The sequence below is a fragment of the Bos grunniens genome, chromosome 1 (assembly GCF_055505025.1).
Source record: "Bos grunniens cultivar Pamir isolate PY7600 chromosome 1, Bosgru_T2T1.0, whole genome shotgun sequence".
NCBI classification, from domain to species: domain Eukaryota; kingdom Metazoa; phylum Chordata; class Mammalia; order Artiodactyla; family Bovidae; genus Bos; species Bos grunniens.
This window is the reverse complement of record NC_141165.1, coordinates 79,717,557-79,736,602: the sequence shown is the minus strand read 5'-3', so window position 1 is coordinate 79,736,602 and position 19,046 is coordinate 79,717,557. Positions and strand designations below refer to the sequence as shown.

Below are 19,046 nucleotides of genomic sequence, written 5' to 3'. Positions count from 1 at the left end.
ATCCTCATTTTTAGAGATGAGGGAACTGAGGCACACAGACAACTAGTAAGTTCCCCAAAGATGCACACTTGATAAGAGAGGGCAGCAGGCTCTGCAGGCTGTGCTATTTACCATTACACTGTGAGGACTCTACCAGGACAGAGGTCAGAGCTCCAGCTTACAGGTGATTTTGGGCAAGTTTCTGACCCTCTATGGGATTTACAGTCCTCCTCTGTGAAGTGAGGAGGCTGACACTGATGATCTCTAAGGTCCTCTGGATCCAAAATTACATTATTCATTCTACAGGAGGCTTTTGACCTTGTTATCTGACGGACCAAGGCCTTAGAAATTCTGACTGTAAAACACTCCCACTTCTAGAACTGTGCCATTATTATCTTTACTTTACCTGCCAATTCAAAAAAACTTCCTTCTGAGTAATCTGTCCTTTGCCATTCCTTCTTGCTGAGGAAACCAAATATTTTTCAGCCCAGAGCCTGTAGATCTGTCTTTACAGTTTCCTTCGAAACCCTAAAGCCTTTGCTTAATCAGGCTAGCAGAGTGCTTCCACCTGAGTCCCTTCAAACCTCATTACCCTCCCCAATAGGCCTCTAGCCTCTTGCTCTTTTTTTCCTCTCCTCTTGAGCAACGGCCCTCTTCTGGCCTAATTCATCCTCAGTAACATCTCTTCAAATTGTCCACCTTACCTTTCCACTTGTGTGCTGTTGGCCTATTCGAGGCTGAATCTTTCATCTTCTTTTAGTCTTGTATTTCTCAAACTTGGTTACACAATAGAAGACATGAGATGCTCAAAATATAGATGGATGGGCACTCCTGCAAACCAATTAAATCCAAATTCGGCAGAGTAGAATCTGGCCAGGAGTACTATTTAAAAATTCAAGAGTCCCACAAGAGCTGCTAACGGGAGGCATTGGTTAAGAACCATTGGCGTCTAGCTCCAGGGATTCTACAGTGGGGAAAATAAGCAAATCAGAATCACCTGGGCTGCTGGCTGACCCAGACTCCTAGAGAGGGAAGTCTGGACATGCAAAGCAAACAAGGGGACAGCCTACAGGAGATCTAGAGAAACTCCTTCAAGAAGCAAAGTTCTAGCTGAACCTCTAAAGCAAGATGGTTCACTCCGCTTTCCTGTCATCCATCTTCACAGAATAACCCAAAGCTCCTATTGCATCTTGCTCCAAGTTAGTATTTCTAATCATAAAGAACAATGCAGAGGAAAAAGCACTCAAGGGTAATATGCATATTCTTTTGTTGCTGTAGACTAACTGGCTGGGTAAGTTTGGGGGAAACCCCTTCTTCTTACAAGTCTTGATTTTCCCCCATATGTAAAGAGGAAGGTTATTGGATTACTAGATAATCACCCAGCTTCCTTCCTATTTTATTATTCTACTGTTTTAAGGCTCCAACCCTATTGTTCCTTGACTATTATACAACCAGGCCCAGTTTTGCTACATTCAGCTGACTTCGATACAGAGCTATTTCTGACCTTGGGGAAGACTGCCCATTGCAAGTCAACGACAGGGCTGCAAAGACTTTGTGCCTCAAATTCCCTCACTATGGAAAGAACCACTGCTGCCCCAACTGCAGTTCAGGCCTCCCCTCCAGAAAAGTTTTCCTTCTTGTGCTCTCTGATAGCATCCCCATCTGATAACAATCTCCTCCTTTGCTTCTGGGCCTCCCAATTCCTATAGGCAGCCTGCCTTCATGAATGTGACTTGGAGAGACCGCCTTGTCTATGGACAGGCCCTTTCTCTCCCCCTGCAGCTGCCCAGGCCTGCTTAGAAGGTGGTTACAGAGTGGTGGCAGTTTTGCCAGGTGAGCCTTGGATATTTGCTTGCTTTGTCTTAGTGTGAGAGGGCCAAGTCTATGAGGAGGTGCTGCAATGGTGAATATGAAGCAGAGAAGTGGTAGTTGGAGTCTCTCCCTTTCCTCTCCCTGCCTTCTTCCAGTCTTTAATGACGAGGTATACTATATAAAGGAGTTGAAGGGAGAATGGCCTCTGAGGCTGTCTACAGTGATATCCTTTCTGGGTACTGTGTATAAATATGTGTATTTTACAAATAATTGCAATAAACTTAAGCTAATAATGGTAATAAAAATCATACAGGTAATATTTGACTGGATTTAAAAAAAATAAAATCAGGAATGTTGATGGATTTTGACCTGGTTTTTAGTAGCCTAGATTTTCCTTCTTTGCCCTAATTCAGAAGTTCTTACTTCTGAATTTGGGAATGGAAGAAGGAAAAAAAGGAAGAACTAACTAATTTAGCATGGGTAGTTTGATCAATCTGCAAAATAAAGTGCTCTGAGTCAGAGGAGACAGTGTTAAAAATGAAAACTTTATAATTTGAGCTTGCTGGGGTAGGGGGATTTGGGATAGCAAAAAAGATGAATAAAGTGTAATATGTGAAAATGTGGGAAGAATAAAGAAGAAAGGAACTTGCCATTCAAGGTTATGGATTGTGTCTTCTTTAATATCCTTCTAGAGACAAAGAATAAATGAGAATTTTAAGAAATGAAATGAATAAAAATTCTTTTAAGTTCTACTTGATGACCCTGTGCTTCTTAAATGACATCCCACTTAGAGATCAAATCCAGGCTGGTCATAGACACAAATAAAAGAAATGAAAATTATATTAAAGGCATTTATCTAAATTTCAGGAAAGATTTCAAAAACAGTAAGAAAAGAAGAGGCCATAATTCCATAGAAAAAGACTCTCAAAGGAAATTTTACTTAAGAAAAATGGAACGGTTTCATCTACAAAAGAGGTCTATAAACTACTATCTACAAATCTACCATTTCCTGTTTCTGTAAATGAAGGTTTTGGAGCAGAGCCCTGTTTAGGTGCAATATACAGACAATGTCACACCACTCTGCCAGAGCTGAGAAGTTATGACAGAGGCTGTGGGGCCTGCAAGGCTGCCAATATTTACTATTTGACCTTTTACAGGAAAATTTTGCTGACCCAGACCTACAAAATAAAATTTTAACTGCATAATCCTCAATATTTCAAGTTATAAAGGGGAGATGGGGTAAGTGCGTATCAGATAGAATGTTTATAAAAATGATATGAGGACATAACAGGATTTCAGATAAATTAGACTTGAAAGAGCACCCATGAAGCGTGAAGTACGGGCATGTAACCAAAGGAGGACAGGTGAGCCTGATGGGGGCTGTACACACAGATTAGGAAACTGAGGACTCAGAATAAGCCAACTGCCCTCCTCCAGCCCAAAAAAGCTACAGATATGTTTTAAATTAGGTGATAAGCACAAATTAAAAAAAAAATTATTACCAGGAGGAGTACAGTTTCTCTAGGTACAAGTCCTCTCTAGGTACAAGTCCCCTCGCTGCCACCAAACCAATTCAGAAAACTTTTATTTATTTATTTTTTCAATAACCAGTTTTTGAAATATAATTAAATTACAATTTTGTGTTAGTTTCTAGTGTACAACAAAGTGATTCAGCCATATACATATATATATATATGTATTATTTTTCTGATTCTTTTCCACTATGGGTTATTATAAGACATTTAATTAGTTTTCTGTGCTATACAGTAAGTCCCTATTTATTTTATACATATTAGTGTGTATAAGTTAGTCATCAAAACACTATTTTCTGGACTGGTTTTTCCCTTTTGCACCTACAGGTTTTGCCTTTGCCACTATTTTTTTCTTGCCCATCCTCTTCAATTCTAGCAATTGAGAAATCTTCCTTTTCTCATTCAGTCACATCTATGGCTGAGAAACTGGAGAAAGCAATGGCACCCCACTCCAGTACTCTTGCCTGGAAAATCCCATGGACAGAGGAGTCTTGTAGGCTGCAGTCCATGGGGTCCCAAAAAGTCGGACACGACTGAATGACTTCACTTTCACTTTTCACTTTCATGCATTGGAGAAGGAAATGGCAACCCACTCCAGTGTTCTTGCCTGGAGAATCCCAGGGATGGGGGAGTCTGGTGGGCTGCCATCTATGGGGTCGCACAGAGTCGGACACGACTGAAGCGACTTAGCAGCAGCAGCATGGCTGAAAGACATCCAAGTTCTTCACAAGGAACATTTAAATAAGAGATATTTGTTTATCTAAATCCTTCCCATATTTCTGTTTATGTTAAATATGCCTCTTTCATAGCTGTCTGCAACAGGTGCTTTTTCCCCCTTTCTGATAAGAAATTCAAGGTAAATTTCAAAAGTATTTCCACATTCAGTCTCACATTCATAGATTCTCTGTCCCCATGGAAAGCCAAATCACTCTTCGTTGGCTGATTTCAAAATGGTATGTTTCTTTAACCATGTGATTATTTTCTCTAGTAGATTTCTAAATAATACAGCAAGGATCTTTTACACAGCCTGTTTAATGTCATTTATGCGGTATTCTCAGGTTTTTTTTTCCCTGTAAACATTTTGTTCCAAATAAACATAAGATCACTCTTATTCCAGGAGTTTGCGTTTTCTTCAACCATGGCTTTCTGGTCGCTGCAAAGTTGTCTCTGGTTATTTCTTCCAGACACTTGGAAATCAATGTTTTTGAAGTCCATTTCTAGATCTGCTTATGACAGCTCCTTGTAGTTTATTCTCTTATAAATTAGCACTTTCTTTTATTCTAACATGCATAACCTACCATCTAATTATCCCCTTGTGTTTTTAATCTGCATTTAACAATTTTTGATTTTAGCTTCCTGGAGCCTGAGGGGAAAAGCAGACATAAAGAGTGTTCTCCTTTTCTACATTAATACATTTTTTAATTTGTTCCCTTGCATATATTCATTTCTTTCTACTAATTCTATGTCTTCCCTTTCCAAACTTAAGGTGGAGACTGACTTTTGGAAAGAGAAAACTTTCTCTTTGGAAAGGAAAGGACACTCAATCGTGTCCCACTTTTTGCAATCCCATGGACTGTAACCTGCCCAGCTTCTCTGTCCATGGAATTCTCCAGGCAAAGAGTACTGGGGTGGGTTGCCATTTCCTTCTCCAGATGATCTTCCATATTCAGGGACTTAACACAGGTCTCCTGCATTGCAGGCAGATTCTTTACCAACTGAGCCACAGATTGGAGGCTGGATCTAATTTTAAGTTAACAGGAAAACAAAACAGAAAAAATTACTCTAAAGAAAGGGACTTATCCAGCGCAGAATATTTATCCTCAGACCTAATTCCCAAATTTTATGGAAACAATAAAGACTTTAGGAATTGGACAATCATGATTACTTTTGATTAATGAGATCAACCTCATTTAAACAGTATATTTGTCAGCCTGGCTTCAGATATTCTCTGTGACCTACAGGCTTGTGAGGTCATGTTGTTAGTGTACTGAGCTTGCTGCTAAGCTGCTAAGTCGCTTCAGTCGTGTCTGACCCTGTGCGACCCCATAGATGGCAGCCCACCAGGCTCCCCCATCCCTGGGATTCTCCAGGCAAGAACACTGGAGTGGGTTGCCATTTCCTTCTCCAATGCATGAAAATGAAAAGTGAAAGTGAAGTCGCTCAGTCGTGTCCGACTCTTAGCGACCCCATGGACTGTAGCCCACCAGGCTCCTCCATCCATGGGATTCTCCAGGCTTAGGAAAATTTAAATTCAGCTTATTTGTGTTTAAAAAGCTATAGCTACAGTTATATGAAAGCAGTGTATCTGTTTCCATTTCTTATTTCATCCAAATCCTTTTAGAAGCAGTAAACTGTTATCTCTACTTATGAACTCCACATCTTTGTTTTCAAAAACTTTATTCATTTATTTATTTTTGAAAGTTATTACCTTGGTCACAAGTATTACAATGACACTCTGTCTCAAATGAATACATGATTTGATCCATGTGAAAGATAATACTTAATGCATCTTTGTTATGAGATTATCTATAATTGGCCCACACAATAGTAGGTATTTGTGTATTAGGAAGGTTATTGAATAGTAGTAATAATTATTGAATTTCACAGATGCTGAAATATGGAAGTAGCTTTAATGCAGAAAACATTATGTGTGTATGTCCACATTTCTTGATTTGGTGCATGTGTACAGTTATATTTCAGAGGTTATTATGATCTATGGTTTAAAATAGAGATAATGATACTTGGAGATTCTTACAACTCTTTCTGGGAGGAAACAAGTGGAATGGTAGGTAGATGGAGAGAATAAAAATTGCAAAAAAAAAAAAAAATAGATTTGTGTCACAATGGGAAAAGAATGTTAATATGATCACTGTTATTTTTGGGGGGTCATTTTCAAAGGTTCACCTGCAAAATTCAAGTTATCATAACATTACTCAGTCTAGTCACAATAAGAGTCATAGATTTCTTGCATCTCCAGTGTTTAATGATATTAAAGCGAAAAAGTTCCTTTTCTTTTTTATTTATTTTTTAATTGAAAGATAATTGCTTTACAGAATTTTGTTGTTTTCTGTCAAACCTCAACATAAATCAGCCATAGGTATTAAAATTCAAAATAATTGAGGAAGGACATAAAATGTTCAAATGATCACATTGTTTCCACAATGTGTCCAAAGTCCAGTGACTGAGAATTTGAGAAAACTTTTAGGATGTAAACTCATTACAACAAAATGTTCATGGCAGCACTATTTACAATAGACAAGACACGGAAGCAACCTAAATGTCCACTGACAGATGAATGGATAAAGATGTGGTTATACATACAGTGGAATATTACTCAGCCATTAAAAGGATGAAATAATGCCATTTGCAGCAACATGGATGAACCTAGAGATTAATATACTGTGAAGTCAGTCAGACAGACATATTATATTGCTTATATGTGGAATTAAAAAAATAATACAAATGAACTTATACACAAAACAGAACTAGACCTACAGATATAGAAAACAAACTTATGGTTACCAACAGGGAAAAGGATAGGAGGATAAAATAGGAGTTTGGGATTAACATACACATACTACTATATATAAAATAGTTAACCAACAAGAACCGTCTGTACAGTTCAGGGAACTATGCTCAATGATTTGTAATAACCTATATCTTGTAATAACCTATATTTTGTAATACATATAATAATGTATACCTGAATCACTTTGCTATACATCTGAAACTAACACAACATTGTAAATCAATTATACTTCAATAATAAAAGTGGCAAAATCTATATTCATGAAAGGGAGCATTATACATAAAAAGGAGCTATCCAATACAATTAAAGACACAGAACCTAAAGTTCCATAGGTCCATAACAGGAGCCTGGAACACTAGTAGGAACAGGAATTTGGGAATTCTGGTTTTGCCACAATACAGATGGTTGACCTTGAACAAGTTATGTATGCTTCCTAAACTTCAGTTTTCTTATTTGGAGAACAGAGATACAAACACATGATGTGTTAGGTTGCTACAAGAGTAAAGTGTTTAGTACAGTACTTGGAAGGCACTCAATAAAAGGGAGGTAATGGTTATCCCTGTTGTAAACTGTGGTCTAAAGTTAAACCCTCATCCCCCCTGGGAGTGATGAATCACAGGGGTTATACTGAGGGGTGTGATTCAGTTCCCAGGAGCCTCAGTATTCATAGAGGCACTGAGTTATTTCTCAGACAACTTTATGGTCTCTTGATTTTTTTTAACAAAAGAAAAACAAACAAATCAAATTGTTGCATAGAAACTTATACAGTAATAAATCTTTACTATTCTGCATTAGGGTTCATTGTGGTTTAGGTGCAGAACCCAAATTCTTCACATGGCTAACTGTTCTAATTTTTAGCACCAGATTTATATACCATAGTGGCTGGACTGCAAACCACCAGAGAGATGGTGTCAGACTCAGTACTTATGACCTTATTAAGGGTATAAAGTCATTTACCATAAATGGCAGTAGGAAACTGTAACAACTGTCTGCTGACTTACCTAGTAGGTCTTTGTTGATCAAGACATATTCTCCAGAAGAATTAAAGTAACACATTTGTAGGTAGGTCAAATGTATCTTCCCTGAGAACTTCGTCTTTTAGCTGACCAGAACATACCTTACCTGATTTTTTTTTTAGAGTAAAAGCTAACTACAGTGAAAAATAAATGCCATAATTTCAAAACAAATGACATAGTCAAAGTTTACTTCTCATTATACAATGGCACCCCACTCCAGTACTCTTGTCTGGAAAATCCCATGGATGGAGGAGCCTGGTGGGCTACAGTCCATGGGGTCGCTAAGAGTCGGACACGACTGAGCGGCTTCACTTTCACTTTTCACTTTCATGCATTGGAGAAGGAAATGGCAACCCACTCCAGTGTTCTTGCCTGGAGAATCCCAGGGATGGGGGAGCCTGGTGGGCTGCCGTCTCTGGGGTCGCACAGAGTCGGACACGACTGAAGTGACTTAGCAGCAGCAGCAGCAGCATACCATCATAGGAGGATATTTCCTTTGGGGTAACTCTTTCCTACACCTGGGTGCAGCTTTCCTACAACTTCTAGATAGAGATTTTGAATTCTTCCATCTCATCTATGGCTCAAAAATTTTCCTCTGAGCCTAATCTATCCAGCCTGGAAGTGAAGAGAGGAGGAGAGAGGAGATAATGGGAGGGGAGGGAGAGGAGGGGAAGGGAAGGTTAGAGAGCAAGCAAAAGAAGATCCCATTTCCTGGTGGTTCAGTTGGTAAAGAATCTGCAATGCAGGAGACTCCGGTTCAATCTTAACCCCCTGGAGAAGGGAATGGCAACTCACTCCAGTATTTTTGCCTGGAGAATTCCATGGACAAAGGAGCCTGGAGGGCTACAGTCCATGGGGCTGCAAAGAGGTGCCCAAGACTGAGTGATTTACGCATTTAACTTTCACTGTAACCTTAGGATGTCTGAAAGTAGCATGCAACACTCCTGCTCATAGTGTATTGGTTAGAACAAAGTCACAAGGTCATATCTAACTTTAAGGAACTGGAACATATATTATGCCTAAATGGAAAATAATAACAGTTTGTTGGACACGGATAAAAAAACTTTTTCTTGGATTTTTTTTTTCAGTTTTGGTTTTTAGATAGTACTCTTAAAAAATGTCTTTTACATAAATAAAGAGGTGTGTGAATATAAGTGTGTGTGTGTGTGTGTGTGCGCGCGTGTGTGTGTGTGTAAAATTGACTCATTAATTCTGAGAAGCATGCTGAAGGAAATCTTGGGCATTTATTTATCCCTTTCTCTCATATTCTCTCCCAAGAAACCAGTGCTCTCTCATTTTTTAAATTACTTTGGAAAGGTTTAAGGATGATCCTCAACCAATGGGAATCTACCAAAGACTGTGATGTACATCAAGGAGAGAGAAAGACTTAAAAGAGAAGTCTCCAAGACACAAGTCACTTAAATAGCACTAAATTGTACAGAATTTCTAGGCAGTTGACCATAAACGTGTGCCTTATTAAACCACTACCAAAGCAATATTTTTTTCTATACTTATCCTTTGATTGTTGCTATATCTACATTGTTCTCTGGTATATTCTACAGCTTAAACAATGAGCCTAAGCTATTTTAAGGGACCAGAGCTGAGTTCCTAATTTTTTTGCATGTATCTCTGAAAGCTTTCAGGACAAGCAGAGCACTAGGGTTAGGAGAAAACACTGGGGATATGACCACCCTTCACAAGGGCATGGCAGGGAAAAGATGAGCCCAGAACTTGAAGAGTGAACACTTAAAAGTTTAACAGTGCCTCTTCTACATCCCAACTTATGAAGGATCTATGTTATACATCTCTCTCAGATACACGTGCATAATTCCACTTACATGGTGTCTTTAATGTGCCTATAGGTAACAATGATATATCATTATCATGTGAACTGGAGAGTTGTTTACCCAGATTGCTTTTGGATTTCAGATGTGTCAAGCAAAAATGGGAACTATTAAAAGTATACTTTGTAGAGAATGAAGACTAGGCTTTACCCACTCTTTCCACAGTGGACAAAACGTTTCACTTGATCAAATGTTTCTTAACTAGTGATCTGTAATGTCTTTCAAAAGGCTTAGAGATTAACTTGTACCTATTATATTATTATTGACTTGTTTATTAATATACTAAGCAATTGTATATGCTATGAAAGCATTACTCACAATTATGAAAAGGGGTAAAAATATTTTGAGGTAATATGTACATAATATAATTAGCTTAGTTCAGTTCAGTCACTCAATCATGTCCAACTCTTTGTGACCCCATGGACTGCAAAATGCCAGGCTTCCCTATCCATCACCAAACTCCTGGAGCTTGCTCAAATTCACATCCAGTGAGTCGGTGATGCCATCCAACCATCTCGTCCTCTGTCGTCCCCTTCTCTTCCTGCCTTCAATCTTTCCCAGCATCAGGGTCTTTTCAAATGAGCCAGTTATTTGGAGTTTCAGTTTCAGCATCAGTCCTTCCAATGAATATCCAGGACTGATTTCCTTTAGGATTGACTGGTTGGATCTCCTTGCAGTCCAAGGGACTCTCAAGAGTCTTCTCCAACACCACAGTTCAAAAGCATCGATTCTTCGGCACTCAGCTTTCTTTATAGTCCAACTCTCACATTCATTCATGACTACCGGAAAAACCACAGCTTTGACTAGACGGACCTTTGTCAGCAAAGTAATATCTCTGCTTTTTAATATGCTGTCTATGTTGGTCACAGTTTTTCTTCCAAGGAGCAAGCGTCTTTTAGTTTCATGGTTGCAGTCACCATCTGCAGTGATTTTGGAGACCCCCCAAAATAAAGTCTCTCACTGTTTCCATTGTTTCCCCATCTATTTGCCATGAAGTGATGGGACCACTACATGCGATGAGCTTCATTTTTTGAATGTTGAGTTTTAAGCCAACTTTTTCACTCTCCTCTTTCACTTTCATCAAGAGGCTCTTTAGTTCTTCTTTGCTTTCTGCCATAAGGGTCGTGTCATCTGCATATCTGAGGTTATTGATATTTCTCCCAGCAGTCTTGATTCCAGCTTGTGCTTCATCAAGCCTGGCATTTCACATGATGTACTCTGAATATAAGTTAAGTAAGCAGGGTGACAATATACAACCTTGACATACTCCTTTCCCAATTTGGAACCAGTCTGTTGTTATATGAGGTATTTAATAATTGTCTCAGCCAATTAGCTCTATACAGGAAATTGTAAATTATCTGTTCAACCTTGTTATTTATAAGATAGTATTTTTTGAAATATATTTATTTGTTTTATTGCAGTATTCAAAGTCTGATCCTTTCAAAAAAGGAAATAAATCAGGAATATGTGAAGTTTGACTCCTGAATCTGCCACTGGATCAGTTCATTGATGGCACAGCACAGTTAAGACATTCCCTAATGGTTTCATATGAAAGGGACTCACCTCAGGAGATGAGTGATTTATCTAGGCACTCAAGGGGAAAAAGAAAGGAATCAAAAGCTAGTCTTCTGTTCTGCTCAAAACCAGATGTTCATGCACAGATTGTTTACCCAAGCTCTGATCACCAGGCTCTGCCTCACTCGTTAGAACAAGTTAGAAGTCTGTTCATTCAGCAAATACTTACTGAGTGCCTATTACTTACCAGGCAGTGAATTAGGAGAAAATAAATCAAAGAGAAGAGAGAGCCCACAGAAACAGCCTGGGCTGGAGAAAGAGTGGCCATAAAACCCATATTAAGAGCTAGGTTTGTGCATCTCAATATATATCAGACCCTTAAGTCAAATAATCAATAATTCCAATACTGAATACTATCAATACTATTTCCTTATGCTGTGGTGGTTTGGGGAATTCTCAGACAAGCCTAGCTCTTTCTTAGAGCTATAAGATGCAGCAATAATGCAGCCACTCAACACCCCTGAGTTTATTCATAGACCTGTTTCACTTCACATCTCAGATATCTTCAATGATCAAGTCTGAAGTCCAAACTTAAAGGAATGACTTTGAAGACACTTAATGATCTGACCCTAATCTCAACTCATAATAAAATATGATTCATCAGATCAGATCAGATCAGTCCCTCAGTCGTGTCCGACTCTTTGCGACCCCATGAATTGCAGCACACCAGGCCTCCCTGTCCATCACCAACTCCCGGAGTTCACTCAGACTCACGTCCATCGAATCAGTGATGCCATCCAGCCATCTCATCCTCTGTCGTCCCCTTCTCCTCTTGCCCCCAATCCCTCCCAGCATCAGAATCTTTTCCAATGAGTCAACTCTTTGCATGAGGTGGCCAAAGTACTGGAGTTTCAGCTTTAGCATCATTCCTTCCAAAGAAATCCCAGGGCTGATCTCCTTCAGAATGGACTGGTTGGATCTCCTTGCAGTCCAAGGGACTCTCAAGAGCCTTCTCCAACACCACAGTTCAAAAGCATCAATTCTTCGGTGCTCAGCCTTCTTCACAGTCCAACTCTCACATCCATACATGACCACAGGAAAAACCACAGCCTTGACTAGATGAATCTTTGTTGGCAAAGTAATGTCTCTGCTTTTCAAGAAGCTATCTAGGTTGGTCATAACTTTCCTTCCAAGGAGTAAGCGTCTTTTAATTTCATGGCTGCAGTCACCATCTGCAGTGATTTTGGAGCCCAGAAAAATAAAGTCTGACACTGTTTCCACTGTTTCCCCATATATTTCCCAGGAAGTGATGGGACCAGATGCCATGATCTTCGTTTTTTGAATGTTGAGCTTTAAGCCAACTTTTTCACTCTCCACTTTCACTTTCATCAAGAGGCTTTTAATTCCTCTTCACTTTCTGCCATAAGGGTGGTATCATCTGCTATCTGAAGTTATTGATATTTCTCCCGGCAATCTTGATTCCAGCTTTTGTTTCTTCCAGTCCAGCATTTCTTATGATGTACTCTACATATAAGTTAAATAAGCAGGGTGACAATATACAGCCTTGACGTACTCCTTTTCCTATTTGGAACCAGTCTGTTGTTCCATGTCCAGTTCTAACTGTTGCTTCCTGATCTGCATACAGATTTCTCAAGAGGCAGATCAGGTGGTCTGGTATTCCCATCTCTTTCAGAATTTTCCAGTTTATTGTGATCCACACAGTCAAAGCAAAAATATGATTCATATCCTAGTCTTAATTTTTGAAATAGTATTTGCATTTATGGTGTCTTTATTTGCTTACTCTTTCTTTCAATCAAGGATCTTCCCTGTAGCTCAAATGGTAAAGAATCTGCTTGCAATGCAGGAGATCTGGGTTTGATCAATGGGTCAGGAAGATCCTCTGGAGAAGGGAATGGTAACCCACTCCAGTATTCTTGCCTGGAGAATCCCATGGACAGAGGAGCCTGGTGAGCTACAACTCACAAAGAGTTGGACACAGCTGAATGACTAACACTACTACTACTTCTTTGAATCAAAAATACCATTCCAAATGTGTTTACTAATCAACAACCCAGCTAGTCTTTATATATCACCTCAAATGTAATGCTTCCTAAATGTTTCTTATTTCTCCCTGATCAAAATGAATCTGTCTTCCTCCATACTTCCATGGGAAACTGCTAGTTCTTGCTGAACTTCATCTTGTGCAACAATTGCTTCCATGTCTATCTGCCTCTGTTCCTTGCAGTTGGAGACAAGGGCAATGTATTACTCTATCTCAATAACCAATGCTGTGCCTATTGTACTGTTCATCTAAGTATGTGCTCAGTGAATGCAATTAATTTGAATTGCTGTTTTTCTTGTCTAAGTTGGGTACTGAAACTCCCCAAAGGAAGATAGACTTGAGTTCTGCCTACCAGCTACTATTAATTTCTTACAGGGGCCTCCAGACCCTCTCTTCTTTGACCATTATCAGCCATCAACAACCATTATCAGTAACCTTCCATTAAAGAAGCTCCATAAGTCTGCCTGTCTCTCTCATATTCTTTATTCTAGCCCCAAGGGTCACAGATTCAAATGCCTATACATGCAAGCCACATAACATAAATGCAAGAATCCAACTGGTATAAGAAAGATGAAGATGGATTTGATTGGAGATAAAATGCCCATATGAAGACAATTACATTATTATTTTTTAATTGCTAGATAAATAATACTGTTTGTATTATAATTCAATAACATAATGCTACCATTTAACACAGGGGAATAAGCCATTCTAGTAATCCACTGAACTCCATTCTCTGTACCATTTTTTACTCATTTTTTTTTCTCCATTGGAAATGCCTCCATTTTCATCTGCCCTTCAAAGTCTTGAGCCAGTGTTACCTCTCACTTGAAACATTTCTAATCCATCAAAGAAAAAGTTGCAATTTCCCCCATATATCCATTTCATCTTTTTTTAAAACCTCTAGTATACCACTCATCAGAGCTTCCCTCACACTAACCCTACCAGTATATATTAACCTTTTCTATTTATGTTGTCATCCTCTACTTCAGTCAGCACAGTGCTTTGCATACATCAACTCTCAGTGTGTGTGTGTGTGTGTGTGTGTGTTAGTCACTCAGTCATGTCTGACTCTTTGTGATTCCATGGGCTGTGGCCCACCAGGCTCCTCTGTTCATGGAATTCTCCCGGCAAGAATACTGGTGTATGTGGGTTGCCATTCCCTTCTCCAGTGGATCTTCCTGATTCAGGGATTGAACCTGGGTCTCCTGTGCTGCAGGTAGGTTCTTTACTGTCTGAGCCACCAGTGAAGCCCAACTCTCAATATACATTGTTGAATTAAGTCACATCCCTTTTATCCCTCCCCTGAGCAGTAGAAACAGGGTTCTTGGCCCTAAATCACATAAGGCAGGTTTCTGACAATCACTATACCTAAACTGTGAATGGGAAAATCTATTTCAAATAATTAGGTAACGGTCCCTGATGCAACAGGATGACTAATGGCCATATGAATGTCAGAAGTCTTATCTCTGACAACACAAGGCCCATACCATGTTGCCTACAAGATATTTCAAATTCTCCAAGAGAACAGAGAGGCACTATCTTTGATGAATACACTCTTGATATTGAACTTAGTTCTTGGAGGGGGAGGAAGCAGTTTGGTGAATGTGCTGTTAAAACTCTAGGAACTTGGCAGCAGCCAGCAGCCAGGAATTCCCCCTGCTCTGCATTTTAACACTGCTGTGATTTGTAGACATCAGTATTTAATGAAGCACACAGCTGTGCAAGAAGAGTAGGAGGTGGAGTTTGGCAATAAAGGGCCAGAAGGAAATCTGGCAGTCCCTGTCATCTGGAATTTCCCTGTCAAGCCACCCCTCCTTCCATCAACCTCCAGTCCCTCTCTGAAATGACCATGTTAACTACACAAATAACCAAGCAGAGAAATGGCAGTGTAAGATCTGCCCTTTCATTCCTGTTTAGCAAGTATATTTTTGTTAAGTCCAGGAATTAGAGTTGGGCAAACCAGCAAGACAAAATAAGAAATGATCGAAATCTTCAGCTATAACTGTCACGGAAACATGGGGAGAAGCTAAAAAAGAAACTGCTTTGGGTAATATTATAAATTATTTCTTTTAATTAAATTAGCCCTGCCCTTTTCTATTTTAGCTATAAACAGAAGTTTCCAGCACAGTAATTTGAACTTTGAGAAACCTTGTGGTGTCCTGTAGAGCTGAGTTTTATAGTTAGGTTCAAATTCTTGTTCAAGACTTCATCAGTTGGGAGGCGTGGGCAAGGTATCTGGCCTTGCTGAGTTCTATTTTCCTCCTCTACAAAATGGGGATAATAGTATATAACAGTGGGGTTGTTAGGAGACTGATCTGAGAAAGTATATTTATAAAGACAAGTTAGTGTGTTTTCTCTTTTACTTTTCTCCTTCATCACTTACCCCCAACACATACACACATTCCATGACTTAACAGTACAATGTAATTCTAGTGAAAAGTAGATACTTTTTAAAACATAATAGATTTAAGTAAGTACTTGGATATCTGGGTATCACACAATACATTCTTGCTGCTATTACTAAGTTAATGACATGAAAAGTGTCTCTATTTCAAGAATTCAAAGCAGTTATTGACATATATTTATTTTCAAAATATTTCTGCAAAGTATAAGCAAGGACACAGGCACCCATCACGTGAATAAAGAAAATGAGAATAAAGGTTAAGCTGTATGGCCAAATTCTTTAAAGGAGAACTCTAATCCCTTAGAGTTATGTAATCCCTTACTGTAGCTTTCCCTTTATGAAATTGTTCAAAGTATCCTCTGTTGGGTTATAAATCAAAGACAAGGCCAACGATCCACAGAAATATTTACTAAAGACACTGTAAATAAAAAAGCAGCTATAATGTTTAAATAAAGCAACAACAGCAATAAAAACCATGTTCTCACCACTATGTTTTCCATTAAGAGTTAATAATATAAGGCTATATTAAGTAAAGACTATTTTTAAATAAAGACAAAATTTTAACATTATACTTCAGTTTTATATTTTGTCTCTATAATGGAAAAAGAAAAAATTAAGACAAAAGAACGATAAAAGGTTAGAAAGAAATAATCTTGATGTTTGCTAAAGTCTTCTGAAGCAAAGCTATAACTATTTCATGAATTTAGCTCTTTGGAATAAAATGTCTATTTAGATTGATAGTAGGAAAATGTCATAATAATTTGTTATAAAAGCAAATTTAACTCCTACCAAAAAGGGGAAAGTAGTAGTTTATTTAATATTGTATCTTCCTGTTTTCCATAAAAGTCAAATATTAATTATTGTCTTAATCAGGAGAAGGCAATGGCACCCCACTCCAGTACTGTTGTCCAGAAAATCCCATGGATGGAGGAGCCTGGTAGGCTGCAGTCCATGGGGTCGCTAAGAGTCAGACATGACTGAGCAACTTCACTATCACTTTCCACTTTCATGCACTGGAGAAGGAAATGGCAACCCACTCCAGTGTTCTTGCCTGGAGAATCCCATGGATGGAGAAGCCTGGTAGGCTGCAGTCCACGGGGTCACACAGAGTTGGACATGACTGAAGCGACTTAGCAGCAGCAGCAGCATTGTCTTAATCACATGAAAAATCTATGTTTCAGGTGAATTTTAAATCTAAATTATGTTCAAGATAATGTACTGTGTTATAATGGATTAAAATGACATGAAGAAAAAAAAAAAAGGGCAGAACACTAAATAACTACATGAGAACATGTAACTACATCAGAGAATGTAATAAGACATACTGCAATAACTTACATATTGCATATGTGAGATGACTTCTTTTTCTAGGAACACAGGAAAAAAATAGTTGGCACTCTACAATTTCTTGAACAATGGAAAGATTCACAATCACTTTTATGTCCATATCTTTAAGCCATAAAGCAATTTGTGGGTAAAAATTCTATGAGTAGTAATAGCATTTTTAAATACTCTAAGTGAATATTATCCCTTGCATATTATGCTCAGTTCAGTTCAGTCGTTTAGCTGTGTCCGACTCTTTGCAACACCATGAATTGCAGCATGCCAGGCCTCCCTGTCCATCACCATCTCCCGGAGTTCACTCAAACTCACATCCATCGAGTTGGTGATGCCATCCAGCCATCTCATCCTCTGTCGTCCCCTTCTCCTCCTGCCCCCAATCCCTCCCAGCATCAGAGTCTTTTCCAATTAGTCAACTCTTTGCACCAGGTGGCCAAAGTACTGGAGTTTCAGCTTTAGTATCATTCCCTCCAAAGAATACCCAGGACTGATCTCCTTCAGAATGGACTGGTTGGATCTCCTTGCAGTCCAAGGGACTCTCAAGAGTCTTCTCCAACACCACAGTTCAAAAGCATCAACTCTTCGGCGCTCAGCCTTCTTCACAGTCCAACTCTCACATCCATACATGACCACAGGAAAAACCATAGCCTTGACTAGACGGACCTTTGTTGGCAAAGTAATGTCTCTGCTTTTCAATATGCTATCTAGGTTGGTCATAACTGTCCTTCCAAGGAGTAAGCGTCTTTAATTTCATGGCTGCAATCACCATCTGCAGCGATTTTGGAGCCCCCAAAAATAAAGTCTGACACTGTTTCCACTGTTTCCCCATCTATTTCCCATGAAGTGATGGGACCGGATGCCATGATCTTCATTTTCTGATTATTGAGCTTTAAACCAACCTTTTCACGCTCCTCTTTCACTTATATCAAGAGGCTTTTGAGTTCCTCTTCACTTTCTGCCATAAGGGTGGTGTCATCTGCATACCTAAGGTTATTGATATTTCTCCCAGCAATCTGATTTCAGCTTGTGCTTCTTCCAGTCCAGCGTTCCTCATGATGTACTCTGCATATAAGTTAAATAAGCAGAGTGACAATATATAACCTTGACGTACTCCTTTTCCTATTTGGAACCAGTCTGTTGTTCCATGTCCAGTTCTAACTGTTGCTTCCTGACCTGCATGGAGGTTTCTCAAGAGGCAGGTCAGGTGGTCTGGTATTCCCATCTCTTTCAGAATTTTCCAGTTTATTGTGATCCACACAGTCAAAGGCTTTGGCATAGTCAATAAAGCAGAAATAGATCTTTTTCTGAAACTCTCTTGCTTTTTCAATGATCCAGCAGATGTTGGCAATATGATCTCTGGTTCCTCTGCCTTTTCTAAAACCAGCTTGAACATCTGGAAGTTCACGGTTCACATATTGCTGAAGCCTGGCTTGGAGAATTTTGAGCATTACTTTACTAGCGTGTGAGATGAGTGCAATTGTGCAGCAGTTTGAGCATTCTTTGACATTGTGTTTCTTTAGGATTGGAATGAAAACTGACCGTTTTCAGTCCTATGGCCACTGCTGAGTTTTCCAAATTTGCTGGCATATTGAGTGCAGCACTTTCACAGCATGATCTTTCAGGATTTGAAATAGCTCAACTGGAATTCCATCAGCTCCACTAGCTTTGTTCGTAGTGATGCTTTCTAAGGCCCACCTGACTTCACATTCCAGGATGTCTGGTTCTAGGTGAGTGATCACACCATCATGATTATCTTGGTTGTGCTACTATCTAGCAATTTAAGCAATGTTCATTTTAGCCTGGTAAAATAGTAGACAATGAAAAAAATCAATGACTAGATCTCAAGTGTCAGTTGGACTTCAGGTTTTATGGCCCTAGCCAGCCTAAATATTCTTGTATACATGGCCTTTAATAATTTGTTCATTTATGGTCAGAAAACATGCTTTAAAGATCTCCTTTTTGCCAGACATTACTAGCTACTTTCACATACCATATCTCAGTAAGTATAT

General features: G+C 39.0%; 1 protein-coding gene across 16 annotated transcripts in view; it reads right to left on the bottom strand.

Annotated features, from left to right (window-relative positions):
* Positions 1-19,046, bottom strand: part of TP63 (tumor protein p63) — a 271,926-nt gene that overhangs the window by 173,055 nt on the left and 79,825 nt on the right. For 3 of the 16 annotated variants that reach the window (XM_086319245.1, XM_086319236.1, XM_086319249.1), the window contains exon 1: positions 684-6,295. The exons of 11 other annotated variants lie outside the window; for them this stretch is intronic. The gene's annotated coding sequence lies outside the window, so the exon portion shown is untranslated. Of the gene's footprint in view, positions 1-385; positions 534-683; positions 6,296-19,046 lie in introns of those variants that run through there. 2 more of the 16 variants (XM_086319270.1, XM_086319259.1) reach the window with 2 other exon arrangements.